Source organism: Saccostrea cucullata, unplaced genomic scaffold (genome assembly GCF_032062105.1).
Source record: "Saccostrea cucullata isolate Sc308-1 unplaced genomic scaffold, CSIRO_AGI_Scuc_v1 ctg234, whole genome shotgun sequence".
Lineage (NCBI taxonomy): Eukaryota > Metazoa > Mollusca > Bivalvia > Ostreida > Ostreidae > Saccostrea > Saccostrea cuccullata.
Window position 1 is genome coordinate 104,173 of NW_026931351.1, and position 27,857 is coordinate 132,029.

The 27,857-nt window shown below is 35.0% G+C and overlaps 1 pseudogene; it reads right to left on the minus strand.

Annotated features, from left to right (window-relative positions):
* Nucleotides 1–2,965: 2,965 nt before the first annotated feature.
* On the minus strand, nt 2,966–22,991 carry LOC134232306 (probable ATP-dependent RNA helicase DDX23; annotated as a pseudogene).
* Between the last annotated feature and the right edge of the window lie 4,866 nt (nt 22,992–27,857).

A 27,857-nucleotide genomic window follows, 5' to 3' on the forward strand; every position in this document is an offset into this window, starting at 1 on the left:
GAATCTTCACTAACTGAGGATGATTCCACTAAGTTTTTCCTATATATTCCTATGTAAAACTTTGGTCAGTCATTTCGGCCCCACCCTAGCCCCAGGGGTCATGATTTGAACAAACTTGAATCTACACTACCTGAGGATAATTTCATCTAAGTTTCATATTTCCTTTCTCAATGATTCTTAAGAAGAATATTTTTAAAAGATTTTTCCTATATATTCCTATGTACAACTTTGGTCAGCCATTTTGGCCCCGCCCTAGCCCCGGGGGTCATGATTTGAACAAACTTGAATCCACGCTACCTGAGGATGATTCCACATGAGTTTCATCTTTCCTGACCCAGTGGTTCTTAAGAAGAAGATTTTTAAAGATTTTTCCTATATATTCCTATGTAAAACTTTGGTCGGCCATTTTGGCCCCACCCTAGCCCCGGAGGTCATGATTTGAACAAACTTGAATCTACACTACCTGAGGATGATTCCACATGAGTTTCATCTTTCCTGGCCCAGTGGTTCTTAAAAAGAAGATTTTTAAAGATTTTTCCTATATATTCCTATGTAAAACTTTGGTCGGCCATTTTGGCCCCGCCCTAGCCCCGGGGGTCATGATTTGAAGAAACTTGAATCTACACTACCTGAAGATGATTCCACATGAGTTTCATCTTTCCTGGCCCAGTGGTTCTTAAGAAGAAGATTTTTAAAGATTTTTCCTATATATTCCTATGTAAAACTTTGGTCGGCAATTTTGGCCCCGCCCTAGCCCCGGGGGTCATGATTTGAACAAACTTGAATCTACACTACCTGAGGATGATTCCACATGAGTTTCATCTTTCCTGGCCCAGTGGTTCTTAAGAAGAAGATTTTAAAAGATTTTTCCTATATATTCCTATGTAAAACTTTGGTCGGCCATTTTGGCCCCGCCCTAGCCCCGGGGGTCATGATTTGAACAAACTTGAATCTACACTACCTGAAGATGATTCCACATGAGTTTCATCTTTCCTGGCCCAGTGGTTCTTGAGAAGAAGATTTTTTAACAAGAGGCCCATGGGCCACATCGCTCACCTGAGAAGCTTTGACCATTCTGTTCTTTACCAGATTTCCCCCTTGTTATACATAATGCATCCCCACCCTACCCCACTGATCATAATTTAGACATTTTGAAATCTACACTAACCCATGATCCTTCCATGGGCACATATGTTTCAGCTTTTTTGGCCCAGTGGTTCCTGAGAAGAAGATTTTCAAAGATTTTTCCTATATATTTCTATGTAAAACTTTGATTCCATATAATGGCCCCGCCCTTCCCCCGGGGGTTATGATTCCTAAAATTTAGAATTAACACTACCCCAGAATGCTTCCACATAAGCTTCACTTTTTCTGGCCCAGTGGTTCTTGAGAAGAAGATTTTCAAAGATTTTTCCTATATATTTCTATATAAAACTTTGATTCCCCATTGTGGCCCCGCCCTTCCCCCGGGGGTCATTATTTGAACAATTTAGAATCTACACTATACCAGGATGCTTCCACATAAGTTTCAGCTTTTCTGGCCCAGTGGTTCTTGAGAAGAAGATTTTTCAAAGATTTTTCCTATATATTTCTATATAAAACTTTGATTCCCCATTGTGGCCCAGCCCTTCCCCCAGGGGTCATTATTTGAACAATTTAGAATCTGCATTATACCAGGATGCTTCCACATAAGTTTCAGCTTTTCTGGCCCAGTGGTTCTTGAGAAGAAGATTTTCAAAGATTTTTCCAAAATTTATATTTAAAACTTTGATTCCCCATTGTGGCCCTGCCCTTCCCCCCGGGGTCATGATGTGAACAATTTAGAATCTACACTATACCAGGATGCTTCCACATAAGTTTCAGCTTTTCTGGCCCAGTGGTTCTTGAGAAGAAGATTTTCAAAGATTTTTCCTATATATTTCTATATAAAACTTTGATTCCCCATTGTGGCCCCGCCCTTTCCCCGGGGGTCATGATTTGAACAATTTAGAATCTACACTACCCCAGGATGCTTCCACATAAGTTTCAGCTTTACTGGCCCAGTGGTTCTGGAAAAGACGATTTTTTAATAAACCAACTCTATTTTTGTCTTTTCTTGATTATCTCCCCTTGCGAGGGGATATGTCCCTTCATTTTAACAATTTAAATTCCCCTTCACCCAAGGATGCTTTGTACCAAGTTTGGTCAAAATTGGCCCAGTGGTTCTTGAGAAGAAGTCGAAAATGTGAAAAGTTTACAGACGGACAGACGGACAGACAGACGGACAGACGGACGGACGACGGACAAAATGTGATCAGAAAAGCTCACTTGAGCCTTCGGCTCAGGTGAGCTAAAAATGCTATTAATTTTTCACTAAATCATAATTATCTCCCCTTGGAAGAGGGCGTGGCCCTTCATTTGTACAATCTTGAATCCCCTTCACCCAAGGATACTTTGTGCCAAGTTTGGTTGAAATTGGCCCAGTGGTTCTTGAGAAGATGAAAATGTGAAAAGTTTACGACAACGACAACGCCAACGCCAACAACGCCAACGACAACGACAGACGACGGACAAATTTTGATCAGAAAAGCTCACTTGAGCCTTCGGCTCAGGTGAGCTAAAAATTGTTTGGTTGCCCTCTCCCCACTAACTGACTAAAAATGGCTGGACTTAAAACTTTTCAGGGCACAATATATTTTTTTCTTTTTATTCCTCTTATCCCGTTACACAATATGTAGAAATTTTCTGGAAAAAAGATTTTCCCATCTTTCAACCGACCCAGTAATTTTGCCCTGAGTCCAGAGAGGGCAAGCAAACATCATTTTAAAGATGGCCTAACCACAAATATAATTCTCCTTCCTTTCCTCAGATTTGTATGCTGCACTCTGACAATTGAAATGAGTTTGCTTTTTCAAAATAGTATTATTCAAAAGCAAAATTCATTTTAAAGTATTACATGTATTATTAAAGAAAAAAAAAACCTAGGAAAGATGATACACATTTATTCATCAGAATGTGTAAACAAATATCCATTAAGAAGTCTTATAATGTTTTACATCAGTAACACACATTGTGTGTAATTTCCACATTGACAATAAGATTACTAACAATTATTCCCACACTTCTGCACAAGTCCATGAATTGTTAAATCACTGCAGAAAGATGGTTTCATCCTTGCGTTTTTTCTGTACCACGGTGCCAGGTTTATTCTGGGCATCTGGGTGATTAGCCAGCTCTGGGGGGCAGGAGGACACGGGGCTGGCCAGGATGGTCTGTTTAAGGTCGTATAGGACGGCAGAGTCCTGCTCAGGGGTCACGAAGGTTATAGCCACCCCAGTCTTCCCAGCTCGACCCGTACGCCCAATACGATGTGTGTAATCTGGAAAATAAGAAAGAAAATATTTAAACAGACTTGTCCTTTCTTTCATGACCAAGTACATGCAGTATATAGAACACTGTATTTGGCTACATTTGACATGCGAGGTATTTCTAATGTTATTTCAAATTATGTCTGGGTAAGTATTTCAGAAAGTGTGAAATGCAGGTAAAATATATCTTGTGCATGTTAATTGAAAGTATTAATTCAATACTGTAACAAATGGTCAAATAAATGTAAAAGTAGCATACTGTAAACCAACTATTATTTGTGTGCAAGAACGAGAAGTCCGCAAGAACCCCGTCATCGCAAATATTTCTCACTGTGATCCGTTCTTTAAAGTCTATGTGCCTCATAACAACAGATCCAAAATAGGCTTGTTTGCGAAAATTAATTGGCGCAAACTAATTTACCACGGTAAATCACGAAATAATGTTGTCGCAAATAAAAGTTGGTTTACAGTATGTTTAAAAATATATTCCTCAGGAAGATTCTGTAAAATTCTATGTACACAGAACAGTATAAGCATCAAAATCCAACACAAACCTTCGATGGATTTAGCCATGTCGTAATTGATAACCAGTGAGACGTCCTTGATATCGATACCACGACCTGCCACATCGGTGGCGACCAGGATATCTTTGGTTCCTCCCTTAAGGCTGGCCAGGGCAAACTCTCTCTGTTCTTGTCCCTTACCACCGTGTAATGTACAGGCATTGTACTGAAAAAGACGTATAGGCATAATATTGAAGCAAATATACAGACATTGCATCTGGCAAAATAATGAGAATGAAAATTTAGTCTTGAATATGTAAAATTGAACAAACTTTTCTAGTTTGTGCACTGTACACATTGATGGTTGCATTGTAAACATAATTTTAATTATTTTTTTTCATAACTTACACCCATTTTTTCCAGAGATTTGGCCAGCACATCTGCTCCTTTCTTCTGGTTCACAAAGATAATGATTGGTGGATCGATGCCTTGTTCCAGAATCTGAACCAATTTCTTCCTATAATTCACCAATTATAATTTGAAATACGTTAAATAAGCCAATGAAAATGTTTTTATCAATGAAATAAAAATTATTTGAATTTCTTCAGATAACTTTTTTCAAAATTTGGGTCTACAGGTTCCAAATAAACAATCTTTTCTAATGATTAGTTAGAAAATCTAATGAAAGAATTATGATCATTTACTACCATTATGGAAACTAGTGTCTTTAATAAAGAAAATATAATATCTGCTTCTGACAGAAAATTATACAAGCTTTTGACCCTTGACCTCTGACTGACCTTTTCTCTGCGGATGACACCATGTAGACGATTTGTTCCGTTCTCTCAGTGGGTTTGCCTACAGAACCTATGTACACCACTGCTGGTCTACGGAGATAGGATCTGGCCAGCCTCTCCACAGCGGGGGGCATAGTAGCTGTGAACATGACCGTCTGGAAAAAATATGAACGACTGTGTTGATAATGAAACCAATAATGTAACTAAAAGAATCTTTTGCTATAAGATTTCATGTATTTTTTAACATCATGTTTTAAATTTTCAATTAAACATGCAATTAAAACTTACAACTGTTAAAAGAATGGCTCATTTCAAATAATTTTGAACATATTCATAAGAATGATGGCTTATTTCTCTACACCGTCTTAAAAAAGAAAGATTGTAGAAATCCTTACAAGTATTTGCAGCAACTTTGTTTCATTACATGAGGGCATGTGACCTACCTGGCGGTACTTTTTCTTGGAGGTGTAATTCTGTAACATTTTCTCCACCTCCTCCGCGTCTTCAGTGTCCGGTTTCTGGTTGGAGACAGGTAAATATTCCAGAATCTTCTGTACATCCGGTTCGAAACCCATGTCAATCATTCTGTCAGCTTCGTCCATGACGACGTATGTGCACTGGGCCAGAACCAGGTACCGATTCTCCAGCACGTCAATCAGTCGACCAGGCGTGGCAATGACAATCTGTAACAGGTAAAAACACAGGTAAAATAACTTATCGTTAAAATATTAGGAATGAAGTATCATCAAAGATTGACCATTCAAATGTTATGAATGCATGGACTCCCATCAAAGAAACTCCTATTCAAAAACATAAACATATTACATTTGGTAGTGAATTCTAGAAAGCAGCTTCTTCTAGGTCAACTCTTTCAAAGAAACTGATACATTCCATGAACTTTTGGATCAACCCTCGTATATTGTTAACCTTCCCTATGGTAATTTTACTTAACTGACCTCGCATCCCTGTCGTAATTTGAACCCCTGTTCCTCTCGCGAGATTCCTCCAATAATGGCGACTGTCTTCAAGTTCAGATGTTTGGCAAACTTGATGGTTTCCTCCTCTATCTGCTGAGCCAACTCACGCGTCGGAGCCAAAATAATGGCGTACGGACCCTGGTCATAGTCGTCAAACCTAAACGATAACCAAAGATCTCTTGTAAAATTAAAACTTATTTTTCAAAAAAATTTTTTTTTTGAAAATCGAAACTTGTGTACAATGTTCATATAAAAAATATTTCAAGACAGTAACTGCCACCTATGCATGGGCCCACTCGATTGAGACCCTTCTAGAAGCAGAGGGGAATGTTGGAAGGGTTGGAATATGTATGTCTAAATCAAGTGTTCAGAAGGATATTGAATAGGATGGAATATTATCTGCGATGTTTTGACATTACTGCAGTTGTTGAATTTCAAGAATTTGAATCCGTTTTTTTTAAAGCATTAAATGTTAGATTATAAAGGGAAACTTGAGATAATTAAGAGTGGAAAAATTAATTTAATATAATAGTATTGGGAATTTTTTTTTATATATGTAAAGAAAGATTTAAAACATCAAGTGTCTGAGACACATTGCTATCAGAGAGCATGTAAAAAAAAAATAAAACAATTATGGTAAATTGAGGGACCTATTTTGGCTCAAATCTGCACCCCATATTACATGGTAAATTATGAAACTGTGTTCAATGGTTGATTTTACTGCAATTACATAACAGAAAAAAATGCTTCTTAACAGAAGTACCCTTCATACATGATAAAAATACATTTTGCAACTGTATTGTGTTTTAAGTTTGGTTTATTTACAATAATGAAAATCCCCCAAGTTTTCACCAACCCGTCGGATGCCATATTAGAATGCTATCCTTTAGCTATCCTTCCATCTCTGACGTGGAAGGCTGAGAAGGCCTTCAAAGAATACCCTACCAAACCAATCGAGCAGACAGAATGGTTATTCTGGAATAAGAAGGATCCCAATCGAGTGGGCCCATGTAAATTTTCTATATATGTTTGATCTAAAGAGAGTTAATTGTTTATACATTACAAAAAAAAAAATCAATGTATTGCATCTCCACGTAAATATTCAATAGAGTCATTATAATACAGTAAAACACACAAGGAAGAGCTAGGGACAGACAATTTTGCTTTGTTATAAGTGTTATTTGTTATATCCGTTAAGATTATAATACACTTTAAAGTCACAGGGAATAAAAATCACTTCGTTCTAAGCATCAATTCATTGTAAGCGTGGTCGCTATAGCTGTATTTTACTGTATTTCGTACAGATTCTACATTTTAATTATTCCACATTGCTATCAGAGAGGTGATGATAAAAGATATTAAATTGACCTTTCTATTTTGGGAAGAGAGGTAATCCATTTGAGTAAGGGTAGTAAGAAGGCGGCTGTTTTTCCACTTCCTGTTTCGGCTACGCCTATGATGTCTCTGTTCTGTAGACCTATAGGTATAGCCTGTCTCTGAATGGGTGTCGGCTCCTACAAAAAATTAAGCAACTGGATTTAAAAATTTTACTCAATATATTCAAGAGGAATTGTAGAAAGTGAGTCAAACTAGTCTACTATATTTTTTATTAGATGTAGAATATTGTAACACTGTGCAATAGAATGAATTACAAAATATGATGTACATTCTGTTATTTCTTTTACTTAATATACATGTAAAAGGTTGTGAAAAAGAAAACATCTAATTTGAGAATTTACTTAATATGAACTCTGTTTTTTCATTGCAATATGTATACACAGATTTTTCTTTTTACTTATGCAGATTTTAAAAGGGCCCTCTCTACACCAGTGCAAAATTCTTTTTGGACATTGAGAAAAATATATTGTATAAAGGAGTTAATACTAAGCTTATTTATCTAATTTTCACTGTATGGTGCGTGGCATTTACCCCCAGGAAAAATGTTCAAAGCAACACAGTATCGGTGAATAGAAATCACTGTTAATTACTTCATTAGAGAAAATACATGTGAATAACACGTTCAGTTAATTTGTCTTGGCCTTTTAAAATGTTAAAAATACTTTAATTAATTAAAATTTGAGTAATACATTGTAAATATACATGTATATTTTTTAGAATTTAGATCTAAGGGCAGATCACTCTAACTGCAGAAAAATACCTTAGAATCAGAACTCTTTAGTGTGCAGTGTAGAGAGGTTTCTTAAGCATATAGTAGGTAATTGCCAAAATCTCTCTCTCTCTCGATACATGTTCTTCTCTTCTCTCTCTCTCTCTCTCTTCTCTCTCTCCTTGTAGCCATCTAAGTCACCATATCTTGTAGTGGACTTGTTCTCTCTCTCTCTCTCTCTCTCTCTCTCTCTCTCTCTCTCTCTCTCTCTCTCTCTCTCTCTAATATCTCTCTAGCAAACTTGTTCAAAAAACCTTGTAGCTGACTTGTTCAATACACCTTTCAGCAAACTTTTTCAACAATCCTTGGAGCCAACTTGTTCAACAAACCTTGGACTAGCCAACCTGTTACCTTGTACCCAACTTGTTCAACAGATCTTGTTGCCAACTGTTCAATAAACCTTGTACCCAATTTGCTGAACCAAATTTGTGGTCAATTTGTTCAGTAAACCTTGTATAAGACTTGTTCAACAAACCTTGTTGCCAATTTGTTCAATTTGCCTATAGCTAATAGCCAACTTGTTCAACAAACCTCATAACAGACATGTACCTAATAGCCAACTTGTTCAATAAATCTTGTAGCCAATTTGTTCAATAAACCTTGTAGCAGGCTTGTTCAGCAAACTTTGTAGCAAATTTGTTCAATAAACCTTTTAGAAGACTCCTTCAACAAACCTTGTAGCCGACTTGTTCAATGACGTCCAGAATCTCCTTATCCAGGAGTCCGGACTCCTTCCAGTTCCTCATGGGGTTATCTATCTCCCCCCTTTACAGGAAATGTTGTAATCCTCCTTAAAGATTCGCCAGTCTCTCTCCGTCATCTCGGCCATCTTCTATTTCTCCACCCAGTGACGGTCGTCCCACTTCTGCTTGGCTTCTTTCTTGGCAATGATTTTCTGATGTTTCCTGTAAAATTTCTAAAATATCACTTTGTCTCCCTTTGGCACCTAGTTATAAGCTACTGTAGATCATTAAATTTTCGTGACACCTTATTTTCGCGAGATAGTCATTGACTCTTGATTAGCGAGGCATAATTTTCACGAATTGTGGTTATTGCTCTACATAACCTTAAGGAACACGATTATGCGCGAGAATTAAATTTTTGCGAGCACACTATCTCGCGTAATTACGCGAAAATAAAGTTCTCGCGAATAAAAAGTGATTTACAGTATGAACCCTGTCTCTATCTATCTATCTATCTATCTATCTATCTACACCAAGCTATAAGCTATGAACTCTGTCAAATCTACATACACCTAGCTACATGTATTAGCTATGATCCCTGTCTCTATCTCTTTATCTAAACCTAGCTATTATGAACCTTGAATCTATCTATCTATCTAAAACCTAGCTAATAGCTATGAACCCTGAATCAGAGTGAATCTATTTATCTTCACCTAGCTACAAGTATTAGCTTTGAACCCTGTCTCAATCTATTTATCTAAACCTACCTATAAGCTATGCACCCTGTCATATCTATCTAAACCTAGCTATTAGCTATGAACTCTGTCTCTGTCTACTTATCAAAACCTAGCTATTATGAACCCTGAATCTATCTATCTATCTATCTAAAACCTAGCTAATAGCTATGAACCCTGTCTCAATCTATTTATCTTAACCCAGCTTTTAGCTATAAACCCTGCCTCTTTCTATTTATCTAAACTTAGCTATTAGCTATGAACCCTGTTTTATTTATCTAAACCTAGCTGTAAGCTATGAACCCTGTCATATCTATCTACACGTAGCTATTAGCTATGAACTCTGTCTCTGTCTATTTATCTAAACCTAGCTATTAGCTATGAACTCTGTCTCTATCTTTATTAAACCTCTACTGTAATTACTCTATATAAAATTAATACCATTCAAATGTCTATTTCCCCGAGAAGAGACTACTACCCTCAACTGAAGACTACTCCCTGGAAAATCAGAGCTACTCCCTGGGACTACTCCCTCATGAATATTAATTAGTAATTTTAACCAAGCAAAGTGTTCAGTAGGCATAGCGTTCATGGAATCTCGAGTCTGTGGCGTAATGTTATTAGCAATGTAACTATGACGTCAAAACATTTTGACATGCGATGCCAAAATCATACTTGAATTTTAGCAAAATGAAGACAACGATAATTCTTCGAAATGTCAGTGAAAATACTTTTTAAAAATAATTCAATTGTCTGAGGACACGATGCATTACTTATCATACAATGTGTTAAACCGCATGCATTTGTAATAATGCCTCTACTTTTGTTTTTTTTTAAATGTCGGAATATCTGGTAAAAAAAATTAATTCGCCTAATATGATTGTTTAGGTATAATAAAACAGTTATGGAATGGGAACTCGGGAAATAGCAAATTTATGGTTCCCCTCGGCAGGAAACTATTTCCCTCAGCGGCTTCGCCGCCTCAGGAAATAGTTTCCTCCCTTGGGGAACCATAAATTTGCTATTTCCCTCGTACCCATTCCATAACTGTATAATATAAACCTAGCTATTTGCTATGAACCCTGTCCTATCTTTCCACACCTAGCTACATGTATTAACTATAAACACTGTCTCTATCTATTTATCAAAACCTAGCTATTTCTCTATGAACCCTGCCTCTTTCTATTTATCTTAACCTAGCTATTAGCTATGAACCCTGCTTCTTTCTATTTATATAAAACTAGCTATTAGCTATGAACCCTGCCTCTTTCTATTTATATAAAATGAAAGAAAAAGTGAGCAAGCTCACATACCCCATGCTCCCCCAAAACTCAAAGTGCTGAAAATCCCGGGAAAAAAATGAAAGAATCGGAATTACCCGGTAATATGCACATCTACAAATTGTGTCCAAAATATATGCAAAGTTTGATGAAATTCTGTGCAGCGGTTTACAAAATTTTCACTGAATTGTGTTATGCACTATATTCTTAAGATATCCCCAAAAATCTAATTTGAAAAGTGCCGTAATTATGAAAAATCTTGGAATAAAAAGTGATTTCCTGGTAATATGCACATCTACACATTGTGTCCTAAATACCTGCAAAGTTTGACGAAATTCTATGCAGCGGTTTATGAGGAATTGCGCTGACAAAATGTTCATCTCTATATTCAAGGTATGGCCAAAAATCTAAGTTGAAAAGTGTGGAAATTCTAAGAAAAAATAAAGGAATCGGAATTTCCTGGTAATATGCACATCTACACACTGTGTCCTAAATACCTGCAAAGTTTGACGAAATTCTGTGCAGCGGTTTATGAGGATTTGCGCTGACAAACTGTTCATCTCTATTTTCAACGTATGGGCAAATGCCTAAGTTAAAAAGTGTGGAAATTCCTGGAAAAAATAAAGGAATCGGAATTTCCTGGTAATATGCACATCTACACATTGTGTCCTAAATACCTGCAAAGTTTGACGAAATTCTGTGCAGCGGTTTATGAGGAGTTGCGCTGACAAACTGTTCATCTCTATATTCAAGGTATGGCCAAATGCCTAAGTTAAAAAGTGTGGAAATTCCTGGAAAAAATAATGGAATCGGAATTTCCTGGTAATATGCACATCTACACATTGTGTCCTAAATACCTGCAAAGTTTGACAAAATTCTGTGCAGCGGTTTATGAGGAGTTGCGCTGACAAAAAAAAAGGACTGACTGACTGACTGATTGATTGACTGACACTCTGACGGACAGGTCAAAAACATTATACCTCCCGCAACTTGTTGCGTGGGGTATAACTAGCTATTAGCTATGAACCCTGCCTCTTTCTATTTATATAAAACTAGCTATTAGCTAAGAACCCTACCTCTTTCTATTTATCTAAACCTAGCTAATAGCTATGAACCCTGCCTCTATCTATTTATATAAAACTAGCTAATAGCTTTGAAACCTGCCTCTTTCTATTTATTTAAACCTAGCTATTAGCTATGAACCCTGCCTCTTTCTATTTATCTAAACCTAGCTAATAGCTATGAACCCTGCCTCTTTCTATTTATATAAAACTAGCTATTAGCTATGAACCCTGCCTCTTTCTATTTATATAAAACTAGCTATTACTGTACAGCAGGAAATTAACTCGCGGAGTTAATATTCGCTATATTCGCCGGAAAAGAAATTCCGCGTAAAACATACAGTGAATAATTCTTTAAAGATTTATAAGGATAAATTGAAATTTTGTTATTATCTGCGATTAGATTCTTAAAATCTATTTCAAATTGTCTTTCCGTACACACAAAGGCAGTAATTTCCGAGATGTAGACTATCTTTATAATTTTGCGGGTGTATGGATCAATTACAAACACATAGTTGTTGATGTTTTTTTTAAAGTTTGTTAATTATTAAATTAATTTCTATAGCCAACGATTAATTTTGCCATCTAGTAGACGTTTGATGTAATTATTTATCAAAACATACTTGTTTAAATACACCCGTGCGTGTCACTCAGTCATTAACTTTAATCAAGGTCATTTACAGGGAAAAGACTTTAATCAATTATATGATTAAAAGTTCAACATTTTGACTATGATACAATTTTTTTTTTCTGATTTGGACCTGGAAATAAATAAAAATCTTAATGCTATAACATTGTTTTGACTTCAAATCGGGATCAGTCCAATGTTTCGTTGTTATTCAATCGGGCTCAAAATCGACCAAGTATGTAAACTTTACTTTCCTATCTGATATATATACGGGATATACAAGTACAAATTTTGTAACATAGAGACGGGAAATATCAGTTCACACATTATATACCCAAAGAAAAAGGCTTGCAAGTACTTTTAAAAAATGTATAATTTTTCCTTTCCGCGAATTCAAACGACCGCGATTTGCTGAAATTGATGTACCAAATCGCATCTTTTACTTTGCCAAAGCGATTTTAACCTTCTATATGGTAGCTAAGAACCCTACCTCTTTCTATTTATCTAAACCTAGCTAATAGCTATGAACCTGCCTCTATCTATTTATCTAAACCTAGCTAATAGCTATGAACCCTGCCTCTATCTATTTATATAAAACTAGCTATTAGCTATGAACCCTGCCTCTTTCTATTTATTTAAACCTAGCTATTAGCTATGAACCCTGCCTCTTTCTATTTATCTAAACCTAGCTATTAGCTATGAACCCTGTCCTCTCTATCTACACCTAGCTACATGTATTAGCTATGAACCCTGCCCCTTTCTATTTATCTACACCAGTTCCTTACTTTTCCTGTTCTTTCTCCTCATTGGTTCTCCTCTTTTCTAACAGTTCTCCGTAAAACATGGACTGATCTTTCTTCTGAGCCTGTTAACAAATTAAATCATAATTAAACCACAGGATTAGTCAACAAACCATTACATATCATCTTTCTATCCAGAAAGTCATTGGAACTTATTTTCGAGAACTTTATTTTCCATAATTACACAAGTCTGTTTGCATCTGTTCGCATCAAGGGCTTGGCTAAACCTTAAGTTGTTTAACTTAAATTTACAGATATCACTCCTCTAAGAGAGGCACCTATCTAAAGCAAAGAGATTTGAATTTTTTAAAGAAAAAAATTTGTATTATTTTTCGTCAAAAGTTACATATTTCAATTTTGTGACCTATACAAAAGAACTGAACTGCAGATCTTTCCTTGTGCTCAAGTTACCTTACTAGTTACAAATTCAATTTTGTTTTTAAAAAAAAAAAATAAAATGAAAATTACCTTCTAAAGTGTATCAATTACGGTAAAACTTGGTTATAATGAAATCACAGGGACCTGTAAAATAACTTTGCTATATCCATGATTTCATTATATCCATATAAGGAATTCGTTAAAATTTATCTAGCTGGGGATCCCAGAGAACTTTGCTATATCCATGAATTTGTAATATCTGTGTGCAATCATAACGAGTTTTACTGTACTTATCAATAGTAGATAAAAGAAATATATATATTTTCAAGCTCTAGCACATGCAAGAACAGACTTTTCTGTTTGTAAACCACTAAAAAATATATGATATACAATTTTTCAAAAAGTACATTCAAATTAAAACTCATTCAAAATGACAAAAACAATGAAATCATTACGTACACTTTAACTTTTTGCTAATAACATATTTATTGAATTGTCATGAATATTTTTCGCTATGCTCAAACTTTCAATTTGTAAATTTTATTCAAGAATATTGAAAAAAGTCTTATTAACTTTTTAAAATCAATATATTTCAAAGAAAATCAGAAGTCTCTGATGAGAGTGTAGCTTTACAGGTTATTGGTATAAAAAGGAGGGAAAAAAGTAGCACTTGTACTTGAAACTTTTGGAACATAATGAATAAATAATAGTCTTTGCTTTAGTCTCTTTTTGGTGGCAAAATTTATTGCAATCAGATTAAAACTACATGAGAAGTAGCCAATCGAAATAATTTTACAAATTTTCTAATTTTTGATAACCATGAAATTGTCAACATCATTCCAAAAAAATATTTTAAAAAATTAGGTATCTTAATGTTATCTACTAAGTTATTAGTAATTTCAGTTAAGTGTGAAGTTTTGCATTACGTCACAACCTATGATGACAGCTGCGCTCAAGGTAAATAGTACACGCCTCCTAACTGCAAGCTTTAAGACTGGAAGTTTCTTCTAATCCCTGATTGGTTGCTCATGCAGCAGACTATTTCCGTGTCAATGTTGATAATATGAGTTGACCAATCACACAACACGGGCGTGAATTGTTTACGCTGGATGCATCTGACGAAAAAAGATCGTGACGTAATGCAACTTCACTCCTAACTGAAATTACTAATGTAATGAAATCAGATCAAAACCGTAGAGGGAGGAGGAGCGTTTTGAAACAATGTTAACAGACAACGGACACCTTACTTTCACATAAGCTCTTCTGGTCTCTGACCAGTAGAGCTTAAAGAAACTGTCTTTGTAATTATCTTGATATCCAAATATAGTTTTGAATTCATTTCTTTGTAATCACCTTAATGGCTATGACAAATGAATCATTTTGATATCTTTATAGTTACCTTTATAAATATGTATCATTTTGTCGATATTTTTGTTGTGACTTTGATGTGTATGTGTCATTTTGATATCTTTTGAGTCACCTTGATATTAATGTATCAGTTTAAAATCTTTGTAGTGACCTTTATTATGTCTATGTATCATTTTGATATCTTTTTAGTCACCTTGATAAATATGTATCATTTTGATATCTTTGTAGTAACCTTTGTATCAATGTATCATTTTGATATCTGTGTAGCCACGTAAATGTCTATGTATCATTTTGATATCTGTGTAGCCACCTTGATGTCTATGTATCATTTTGATATCTTTGTAGTCACTTTGATATTAATGTATCAATTTGATATCTTTGAAGTCACCCTGATATTAAAACTGAAAACGACTCGTATATAGGCCATTTTCCATATCACTATCTACGATAATGTTTCATATCATTTTGATATCTTTGAAGTCACTTCGATATTAATGTATCATTTTCATATCTTCATAGTCACTTTGATATTGTTTCATTTTGATATCTTTGTAGTCACCCGATTTATATGCATCATTTTGATATCTTTGTATTTACCTTGATAGAAATGTATCATTTTGATATCTTTGTAGACACCTTGATTTACATGTATCATTTTGATATCTTTGAAGACACCTTGATTTATGTGTATCATTTTGATATCTTTGTAGACACCTTGATTTATATGTATCATTTTGATATCTTTGAAGACACCTTGATTTATGTGTATCATTTTGATATCTCTGTCCTCACCTTGATATATATGTATCATTTGATATCTTCGTAGTCACTTTGATATTAATGTATCATTTTGATATCTTTGTAGTTACCTTGATGTCTATGTATCATTTTGATATCTCCGTACTCGCCTTGATATAAATGTATCACTTTGATATATTGTAGTGACCTATAATGTCTATATATAATTGTGATATCTTTTTAGTCACCTTGAAATACATGTATCATTTTGATATGTTTTTAGTGACCATTATGTATCATTTTAGATACCTATATATCATTTTGATATTTTTGTAGTAAACTAGATATCTATGTATCATTTTGCTATGTTTGTAGCTACCTTAATGTGTATGTATCACTTAGATATATGACAAGGGGCACACGGCGGGTGTGACCGGTCGGCAGGGGATGCTCTCTCCTCCATGGCACCTGATCCTGCTTCCGATGTTTTGGAGGTCCGTGTTTGCTCTGATCCTATTTTGTATTGTTTAATGGACTTTTGATCTTGAATTGATATTGCTGTAGTCAACTTTGATATTAATACAATATCACCAGCCCGAAGGGCTTCATAGTACTTCGAAGATGGCTAAATCAATGTATCATTTTGCAATAATTCTTTTATTATATGATTCACTGATAAAATGATACAGCTCATTACTTGTTTGCATTTTATTAAGTCCTAGCCAAATACAAGAGATAGCAAAATTAAAATGTTAATAAACCTTACCTCGTATCAATTTGAAATATTTTATAAATCAATTTTAATTGCCATGAAAGAAATATATAATGTCAGTCTTTTTTATAGGATAGATTTTGAAAGGAAGTGAGTATTATGGGAAAACTGACTGCCAAAAAGTAAAAAAAAAAATTGTTGTTCAGTAAAAGTGTTGGAGGGGGCGGGGGGTCCCTGCATCCCCTCAACCACCCTCACCCTAAAATATATATTCGTTTATGTTTTGTTCACATGAAAATAAAAATCATAGTTTTAAATATTAAAACAATTTGTATCAATTTGGAATTTGAATCTACTTAGATCAATGTAGAGGAAATAAATCCTTGTATTGACCTGATCATGCAGGTCCAATACAACGTAATATTTTTCTATCATAGTTGGATCTCAGCCAATCAGAGAGATGGAAATTTTTCAATCATATAATAATGTTCATTATCTTCATTTGTTTCATTCATAGTCACATTGATATCTTTGTTATCTTTATAGTTACTTTGATATCTGCACAATTACCTTGATATCTATGCCTGCAATATGACCCCTTCCAAAGAATTGGACTGCGTGTCTCTCTTTGTATAGAGCGTTATAATCCTGTGAGGTATCGTCACCCGCATCCCAGTCGAACACAAACTTTCGATCATTTAGCCGTCGAATTCGACGTTTCTTTTTCATTATTCCCAGATACCGCTCCTACAATCAAACCAAGTAATATACAAGTTTTATGAGACTAAAGAAAATCTAAACTTAAAATGTCAAGTCAAAGCATTTAACTTAAGAATAATTAATTTAAAAAAATGAAACATTTTTTATGACACTAAAGAAAATCTAAACTTATAATTACCTGAAATTCTAGACAAATTGACATGAATTTTTAAAAGTAATTGGGCATTAACCCAGTATAAGAAATAATAACTTTATTTACGTTCATCAGATTTTAAGTGCAAATTCGCAATCTATGGAAATGTCAAGTCTAGGCAATATACTTTGGAATTATTCATTTAAAAAAAAATTAATCATAAGATTTTTTCTTTTATTTCTATGTTCACCATCAATTAAAGCAGAAAATCTTACTCAATGTACGCTTATTATTAATTGTAGAACTGTAGCTCTTCAAAAAAGTGTAGATTTATTTCACACAAAAAGTCTACTGTTTCGCAATTTATTTTCCCTGTTTTTCAAACTGCCACCTCAAAATACTATTTACTGTGTGCTTCTTATTCTTTTAATATTTCCACAACAAAACAATTCCTTATAACCATTGTTAATAGCCCTCCTGGACCTGAAATTGAGACCATCAAAAATTTTTGCCTATTTACCCTGCAAATTTGGGGGCAAGATAATTTTTTCGAATGATCTTTGTTCAAATCAAATATGAAAGTAGTTGATAGAGGTCAAAGGAATATTTTAAAAATCAAGCTTTAATTTGTACAGTTCAGGTAAGAATTTGGAGAAATTTATCCAAAACCAAGCACAACTCAGTCTAATTAAAATTAGATCTTTGATCCGCTCCAGTTTGATCGCTACACGATCAAACTGGAGCGGATCAAAGATCTAATTTTAATTAGATTGAGCACAACTCTTTGTACACAATAAATATTACTCTTTTCAGTGGGTGGCATTGTAGCTCTCTGGTCAAAAATCCTAATTTTTGTCAGACCCAAGAGCTACATGTACAGACCCCGGCGCCATGAAACTCAGATCAGCTCACTTTTGATCTCAGTCTCACCTTTATCAAAGGAATTAAAAGTGGAAAAGTGAGACTGAGTTCAAAAAGGAACTCATCCAAGTTTTAAGACCAGAGAGCTACAGATCTGTGGCTAGCTCATTATCGTCTTCATTCTCTACATTTGTACAGTACCTTAATGGCAGCCTGCTCTTTCTCCTTGTCTTTAGATTCTATGATGCTGTTTTTCTCTCCCTCCTCCCTTTCTCTCTCTCTCCTCTCTCTATCCCGGCGATCCCTGTCTCGTCTATCCCTGTGTCTATCATCTAAAACATTACACAAGTACATAGTAAATGTACGAAATCTGCTACAAGAGATGTTTGTAAAACACTAATGCCTCCCCCCTCCCCCCAAATTGGAATTTTTCCAAGTCCAAAAGGGCATAACTCTGTCAAAAATGGCGCATTTGTACCCAAAACAGAACTTGACCTAGATATTTATCTGATAAATCTGTATAGTTACCAAATTTCATTTCAGTATATGCAACCTCTGCAAAAAAAATGAAAGGAAACTGCAATTAATTGGAATTTTTTCTAAGTAGTGTATGTGCAATGGTTGTGAAGAAAATGAACGGAAACTAAGTACTAAGTGGACCAACAGACCGACTGACAGATAGCAGCAAAGCAATATACCCTCCCTTCTTCGAAGGGGGGCATAATAAAACATGTACAATATACAAATTACAATGTATCTTGTCTTTATATTAAATGAATGGTTTCCTACCCTCTCTGCCTTGATTAAAGAACTCTTTAAAAGTGCTTTATTCATCCTTCCTTCTATAAGCCCCCTCTCTTGAGCCAAATCTTAATTGCTTTTCCAACTCTCCCTGCTTTGATTGACACAGAACTCCCTAATTGTTTTATTCATACCTCTATCTGTTAGCCCCCCCCCCCCCCCCCCCCCCCCCCGAGCCAAATTTTCAGACTTCCTCTACTTTGATTGACACAGAATTCTGTTTTATTCATACCATAATCCACACAACCCCCTACCATCCCCCCAACTAAATCTCTTTCTTTCTTACCCTCTATGCCTTGGTTGAGAAACTGTATCTGTATGCATCCTTACCCCCCCCCCCCCCCACCCCACCCCTCTGAACTAAATCTCTTCTGTTACCCTCTCTGCCTTGGTTGAGGAACTCTAGCTGCTTCTTCCTCTCTTCTTCTGTCTTCTTCTTCTGTTCTGCCACAGCTTCCTGTCTCCTCTTCAGGGCCTCTGCAGCTCTCTCTTCTTTGGTCAAAAACTTGGGCTGAAATGATAGAGACAGCGATAGAAAATCAAACTAACTGTGTGAGCACAAAATCAATTACCGTATAAGTGGAAATTTTAGCGAGACGCAAATTTAGCAATTCCTAACTAAAATCTAGTATTTTATTTTAGCGAGAAGTAATTTTAGCGATTTTAAAGTGCTTACTAAAGAAGCTATTACAAACAATACGCAATTAATTCATAGCGATATTCAATTTTAGCGATGTCAGCACCCTCACTAATAATGCCAAAATTAAATCCTCGCTAAAAATTCTACTTATACGGTATTACTGTGCAGAAAATGTAGATCAGATCTAGCATTCAAAGCAGGTCTGTTGGTATTCACTTTGATGCCTCATCAAAATATGTTTGGTCTAAGCAGGCCCTTTAGTTACTGTAGATTCCTTAATAAATGCAAATTAATTATCATGTAATTGCACAAGGAGCACTTCTTGCAAAATAGAATAACTGGCTTTATTTTTATGATGCTGAACTCCATGTAAAATTTATTGACAGCTAATTAATATACTCAAGATTTGACATGTAAAAGTCATTTTGCCATAAAAGGAACTCATGAAAAATAAGGAATTTACATTACCTGGGAATGAATATACTTCAAAGAATCCTTCCATTAATTTCCTTCTCTTTCTATACTAGTATATATTACGACTACATAAGATCCACTCCCTTCTTACCTCACTTTGTCACACCTCCATAAGATCCACTCTCTTCTTACCTCACTTTGTAACACCTCCATAAGATCCACTCCTTTCTTTCCTCACTTTGTCACACCTCCATAAGATCCACTCCTTTCTTTCCTTACTTTGTCACACCTCCATAAGATCCACTCCTTTCTTACCTCACTTTGTCACACCTCCATAAGATCCACTCCCTTCTTTCCTCACTTTGTCACACCTCCATAAGGTCCACCCCTTTCTTTCCTCACTTTGTCACACCTCCATAAGATCCACTCCTTTCTTTCTTCACTTTGTCACACCTCCATAAGATCCACTCCTTTCTTTCCTCACTTTGTCACACCTCTATAAGATCCACCCCTTCTTTCCTAACTTTGTCACTCCCATAAGATCCACTCCTTCTCTCCTCACTTTGTCACATCTCCATAAGATCCACTCCTTCTTACCTTGCTCAGTTCCTCCTCTTCTGCCTTTTTCTTGGCCAGTAATTCCTCCAGGGACAGTGGAACTTTTTTCACTTCTTTCTTCTCTTCCTTTTCCTTCTTTACTCTGAAAAAACATCGCAGATTGGGTTACATCAGTTAATACATAGTTTCCTCACATGATTTCCAATAAAATTTATTTGTATTTCAAAACTTCTGAATGACATGTAAAATCTCCTGTAAAACAGTCCACAAGCACATTCAGTTAGCAGGATTTGATGCTTTCTCGCCCTTTCTCTTATTCACTAGGTGACCTGTCTCTATAAGGAATAGTAACTCACCCTTTCTCTGATTTACTTGGGGACCTGTCCCTGTGTTTTTTCTTGTGTCTGTCTCGGCTTCTACTGCGATTTCTCTCTCGACTGCGACTTCTATGCCTGTGTCTCTCACGGCTTCTTGAGCGATGTCTGTTAAAAAGATTTTGTAAACAATAATTAAACAAGAGGCCCAGGGGCCACATCGCTCACCTGAGCAATTGGCTAGAAAAAAGCACATATCAGATCAGAACTGAAAGTTTACTGAGGGGGGGGGGGCTTGAATTTTAACCCCCAGGGGTCATGATTTGAACAAACTAGATTCTACACTACCTGAGGATGATTCCCTATAAATATCACTATAAGCATGGCTTTGAAGTACTTGAAAAGAATATTTTAAAAGGATTCCCTATATATTCCTATGTAAAACTTTTATCAGCCATTTGGCCCCACCCTACCCCCGGGGGTCATGATTTGAATAAACTTGAATCTACACTACCTGAGGATGATTCCACATGAATTTCATCTTTCCTGGCCCAGTGGTTCTCAAGAAGAAGATTTTTAAAGATTTTTCCTACATAGTCCTATGTAAAACTTTTATCAGCCATTTGGCCCCACCCTACCCCCAGGGGTCATGATTTGAACAAACTTGAATCTACACTACCTGAGGATGATTCCACAAGAGTTTCATCTTTTCTGGCCCAGTGGTTCTCAAGAAGAAGATTTTTAAAGATTTTTCCTAAATATTCCTATGTAAAACTTTGATCGGTCATTCTGGCCCCATCCTACCCCCCGGGGTCATGAATTGAACAAACTTGAATCTACACTACCTGAGGATGATTCCACATGAGTTTCATCTTTCCTGGCCCAGTGGTTCTCAAGAAGAAGATTTTTAAAGATTTTTCCTACATAGTCCTATGTAAAACTTTGATCGGCCATTTTGGCCCCACCCTACCCCCGTGGGTCCTGATTTGAACAAACTTAAATCTACACTACCTGAGGATGATTCCACATGAGTTTCATCTTTCCTGGCCCAGTGGTTCTTGAGAAGAAGATTTTTAAAGATTTTTCCTATATATTCCTATGTAAAAATTTGATTGGCCATTTTGGCCCCATCCTACCCCCGGGGGTCATGATTTGAACAAACTTGAATCTACACTACCTGAGGATGATTCCACATGAGTTTCATCTTTCCTGGCCCAGTGGTTCTTGAGAAGAAGATTTTAAAAAAACGCCATTAATTTTTCACTAATTCATAATTATCTTCCCTTGGAAAAGGGCATGGCCCTTCATTTGAATAAACTTGAATCCCCTTCACCTAAGGATACTTTGTGGCAAGTTTGGTTGAAACTGGCCCAGTGGTTCTTGAGAAGAAGATGAAAATGTAAAAAGTTTACGACGACGACAACGCCAACGACAACAACGGACAAATTTTGATCAGAAAACTCACTTGAGCCTTCGGCTCAGGTGAGCTAAAAAGACAATTGAAAAGCTAATTTAATTAATGAAATATTATACATGTTCCTTTTGTGTTTTCCTACGTTTTTTGAGTCATAAATATATAATACACACTCAAAAAAACAAACAAGCCAACAACTCTCATTTCATACATTCATAAGCTGATAAACGTACAAGTGAATGCCTAAACGTATTGAAGAATCTAATAATAACTTTATCATCTCATATTGTGCATCATTAGATAGAGAGAGAAAGAGAGAGATATGATATTTTTTCATGTTTTAATTATGTGTATCAAGACAGCATCACTTATTCTTCTCACCTCTCCCTGCTGCGAGACCTGTGGCGTTTTCGTTTTCTATCTCGTGACCTTGACCTCTCCCTCTTTCTATCCACTTCATGATTTTTCCCCTCTTCTACTTCCATGGCAAACAGAATTCTGAAAATAAAACACCATGCAAATAGAGTGATGAGCTTTTAAATATATATTGTTGTGACCGTCACTAATAAGTGATGATGGCACAAATTGCAGATAATATTAATACAGAAAGTAGGTAAAAAAAGCTACTTTGGGTAGGTTTAAATACCTATGCAGCTATTAATAGCTACGAAGGTAGAAATAGTCTTTGGACTGGACCTGATTTTTAATCGAGCTGGAGTTATTAACACTCTGTATAGAGTTCAACTCCCTACCGGAAGAAGAAGAAGAAGAAGAGAAGAAGTGTCGATACAGTGACTAAGTAAGCAGAGCCTGTTTTCTTTTTGCCACGGTCCCTGAATAGATTACTTGATTTTCTTACCCTATCTATTGAATTCTGTGCACTGAATATGTTCTTTCTGCTATTTCTTACCTTTATTTTTTGCTGTTCTTTCTAAATAATGTTTCCCCAATATACCTGAAATCTACGAATCAATTTCGTTGCATGGGCGCCGCCATATTTAAAATCTTGTTAATCCGTACTTAGAAAAGTCGATGCATCGTAAAAAATTTTCCTGCAGCAATTTTGTTGTCTTGATATGCTTGATTTTCCAAAGTACCTGATCCACCCTGTTTTTAAAATATCTTTTCATCAATTCTTATTATATTGATTTTTACAAGAAGAGTATAAAGTCTTGAAGTCCTAATAAGAGGAGCTTCCAGGTGTTCCGCGCATCGCCTAACCTGGGCCCGCATGGGGATATCATGATGTCGATTCACACTGGACCCACTGACGGTCTCATACCTGCCTAATTACCCCACCCCTAACTTCAAATCCCGTCTTTATCCACTCCTGTTAGATTTTAGTTAGGAAAAAATCGTGATTTTTTAAAAACAACATATGGAAATTTAAAGTTATAATTCTCAAAAGTCCCTTAAACCATAGCATAGAATATATTAGCACAGTCAACAGGGATCACTGAAAAAAAGATGTGGGATTAGGTGCCATGGCGGAGTAAGTATCCCAGTCACACCCGCCGAGTGCTCTTTGAACGGAACATACCTTGAAAAAACAAACTAAAAAACATCCTGCTGGCGTTTTCATAAAGCTTGGAAAAAAAGACCTCAAAGTTATCATTTTAAAAATCCCTATATATACAGGGAGTCCCAACCTTTCAATTGGCAACAGAGCTAATTAATTTATTAATTAATTAATAAATTATTTCTGAAAATCTTATTTTATCGAAGATTATGCCAGACGTTGGGCTAATCATGCAAAGGAAGATCTGAACACTGATTGTTTAAGACATATACATGTACTATTAACCTTTAAAGAAATTTAAAAGACAAAATGCGAACATGAAATAATTTTTTCATTTTCTTTAAATCGGAAGTTAATTATCAAAGACTTAAGCCTACATGTATAATCAATGAGTTTTGGTACCAGCCGACACAGCGTGTAACAATATCGTCTTGGCTCACAAGGTTCATTATTATTTATAACTGCATTTTAAACTGAAGAAGTTGATTTTAATGGTTTTTTTTTTGGTTTTTTTTTGAAAATGCAACTTATACTCACAGTTCACTTTCTAGGGATGAAATTCTTCAAAATCATATTTCAGTATTTAAAACTTTCAACATTAATTCCAGTATACGTACCATGCTGAGCTTGATCCTCCCCACCTCTGTTTGATTCCTAAATTAACTTCATAAATATTTCTTACAAACAATAATACATGTACACTGCAGAGTCAGACAATTACTCCACTGAGCCTCTATCCTTACTCTTTGCAAGAAAAAAAAAAAAAAAAAAAAAAAAAAAAAAAATACAGATGTTGCGCTACAGCATATCCTAGAAGTGGTGTAGATCGGAGGTGGATTCTCAAAAACCCCAATAACTTTAAGAAAGTAAAAAAAAATCTCCCAAATTTTCAAAACCAGTAACATAAAAAACTAAAAGTACAATTAATCTTCACTTTATGCAATCATTCTTCACAATAAATTAAAACATAGTCTTTTGGATGTCAAAGACAACTTCATCTTCAACATAAAAAAATGAAAATTTGAAAAAACGAGAAGGTAATCAATAGAAATACTTTGTTAAAAATCACACGTCAAGTACTCTAGTTCTTACTGAAGTTTATATGAAAAAGATGCAGGTGCAGGTGTCACGACAAAAATTGACCCCCGTAGAATATTGACCAGGGGGCCATTTTTTTACGTGGGAAAATGACCCAGGGTCATTTTGACGACAAGAAGGGTCATTTTTCGACCGTAGAAAACCATTCCAGACCAGTAATTCTACGACTCCACACACGTTGAAAAATGACCTCCACAGAAATTTGACCCCTTACATTTTTCAACAATAAAACCTTATGGGTGTGTCTCCTGATATTTTTTTTATACTTTCAAATGTAAGGAGGGGGGATGTACTTAATTTACTCCTTTCCAACATATATTTGATTGCATATCTTAATAGTAACATCACAATCAATGTATCTGGTATGGATTTTATTTTGGCATGCAGAATCCCAATGAATATTGATTTATTGAGGAGCATAAATTATTTTCGGTTGTTTTTTTCTCATTCAAAGGGTTTGTTCCGAAAATGGCATGGTGTGTTTCTGATAACCATAAACTTGTAGGGAAGCCCCCGAAATAAGCACTTTTGTTACCCGCAACCATTTGAATTCATGTTTGTAAATTTTTACAAGTCCGAAAACATATGCATCTAAGCAAGAAAAGCAACGTAATATTTAACTATATAAATTCAATTCCCATAATGTAGCTTTGTATAGTTTGTATCTGTATATGCATTCTGCTTTGAAATACATACGTTTTAACTATATACGGGAAATACTATATATATATAAGGGGTGTTAAGAAATAGAGTTGGATATTGCGAGTGAAAACTATATTGCGATATATTGCAATATTTTACTTTGAATATTGCAATATATTGCAATATATTGTAGGTTAATTATCATTGATAAGTTGGAGCAGAATCTTTAAATTGCTGTCAAGTTCAAAGACTATTTGAATCTTTAAAAAAGTTTTAAAGGGGGAGGAGGGATAAGAAATTAATTGCACACATAATAACATAACTTTTAATCAAATTCAAATACCTAATAATATAATAAAACAAAATTAACTCTCTTGGAAAATTTTCAAATTGAAAAAAAAATTATATACATAAGATATAATCTTTATTATTATCAATATTTTTTTTGGGGGGGGGGTCTCAATGAAGTAGCATAAAATGTTATTACAGATTAAAACATTACATACTAGATGAAAATAATTTCATTATCGTGGTTTCAGAATAGAATTAAAGCCAGAGAGAAATTGTGACCTGTTTTGGTGCGTTTTGGTGTTTTAGTCTAACCCGACCTAATTTCACATTATGACATACGATCAGGAAATGGCCTATATCTACTGTTTTAATATACATGCTCCTGGTATAGGATGAAGGTGGCTAAAATGGCATGAAAGTCATTAAAAATAAATTAAAGCAATACTTCTACAAGTGAAAACAGGGATGATCATTTACTTGTATTATGAACATATATATATATAACTATATCAGTCCAGTCCAATACGAAAATTCGTAATATTACAAGTTTTCGTAATATAAAACTTATATTACGATTTTTCGTTATGTAGTTAAATTACGAATACACGTAATATAGTAGATTGTAAGAAACTATATTACGAGTTTTCGTAATCCAAAACAAATTCAAGCATTGCAAGAAATTGAGTGGTGGGTAGCAAAGTATGACGTCAGTAATATATCAGATTCCACGGCTAATGATAGCATGCGGTCAGATTGGTCAGTTACGCCTATCAGAAAGCATGGAAATTCAAGAAGAAAGTATCACCAGCTATTGGTGAGTGGACAATTTCTTTTATTATTCTTTTATAGGAATTTTCCCACGGATAAGACCAATTTTCCAGTAAATTTCAATATTCTCTCAAGCATGTAGCATTGGTCTATATCACCCGAACTCCCTACTTTTCTTCCGAAGTCTACCCTAAAAATCACACCCTCGTTTCATTATTCAACTGTTCGTGAATTTCAAGTCTCAGTAAGCGTCGTACAAGTTATCGCCCGTGACATCTTTTATTAAATGCCATACTTTGCTACCCGCCACTCAATTTCTTGCAATGCTTGAATTTGTCTTGGATTACGAAAACTCGTAATATAGTCTATTACATCTGCTATATTACGCATATTCGTAATTTAACTACATTACGAAAAATCGTAATATAAGTTTTATATTACGATAACTTGTAATATTACGCTTTCTCGTAATCTTACGTTTTTTCGTAAAATTACGAATTTTCGTATTGGACTGGACTGTATATTGAACATCGATCGTGTACATTCCATGTAAGATTTCGAGAACCACAGTAAACATGGTATTCACCCTGTAGAAATGTTTTATATATATTTTCTTTCTTATTAATTTTATTTTTAAGTTTTAACATTAATTATTGATTTTATTTTAAACATATTTAAAATTGCAACAGTGAATTTAAAGCTTCCTCTCTCTCTCTCTCTCGGCAAGCGGTAAATCTCTCTCTCTCTCTCTCTCTCTCTCTCTCTCTCTCTCTCTCTCTCTCTCTCTCTCTCTCTCTCTCCCGAACGAAGTTGACGAAGTATTCTTTCAACGAGACTGAAAAAACCTTTAGGATGTTACAAGTATTATTTCAGCAGTTTCTACAATAAAGGAGGTTTTTATATATTGTTATAGATATCGTGAAATACCGGTATCTGATTTTCATATCGCGATATATTATCGTGGTGATTAATACCGCAATATACCGATATACCGGTAATATTGCACACCCCTATTAAGAAAGTTCGTTCCATGATGAAATATTTCCAAAAAATTCAAAATAGTGCTTAACTAAAGGGATGAATTTTCAAGTCTGACAAAATCACAAGAGTGTGCTTTAGATTTATAGCAATTCATTTCTAGCAGGAAGTTATAGGATTTTTCTTCCATATGAAAATATATGTGATATCTTTAAAGCACTCTAATAATAGAAATGCTGGTCATTTTGAGTGAAAATAAGGATAAATTACTTTTGTTTCTTTATTTCTTATCTTGCATCAGACAAGCTGATGAGCATTGGTATAAGAACGATAGATCACTTTTCAAAAGAATAGGCTTGTCATGTTGATTTTTTTTTTTTTTTTTTTTACAAAATTGATAATATTTGCATAGTATTTGAAAGAATGTTTTGACCTGTGTGCTTAATATATGTCACAAATGAACGTCATCCCTAATTTTTCTAAACAGACATCACTGTTTTATTACCTACCCTCCCCTTATTGATTTAACAAAG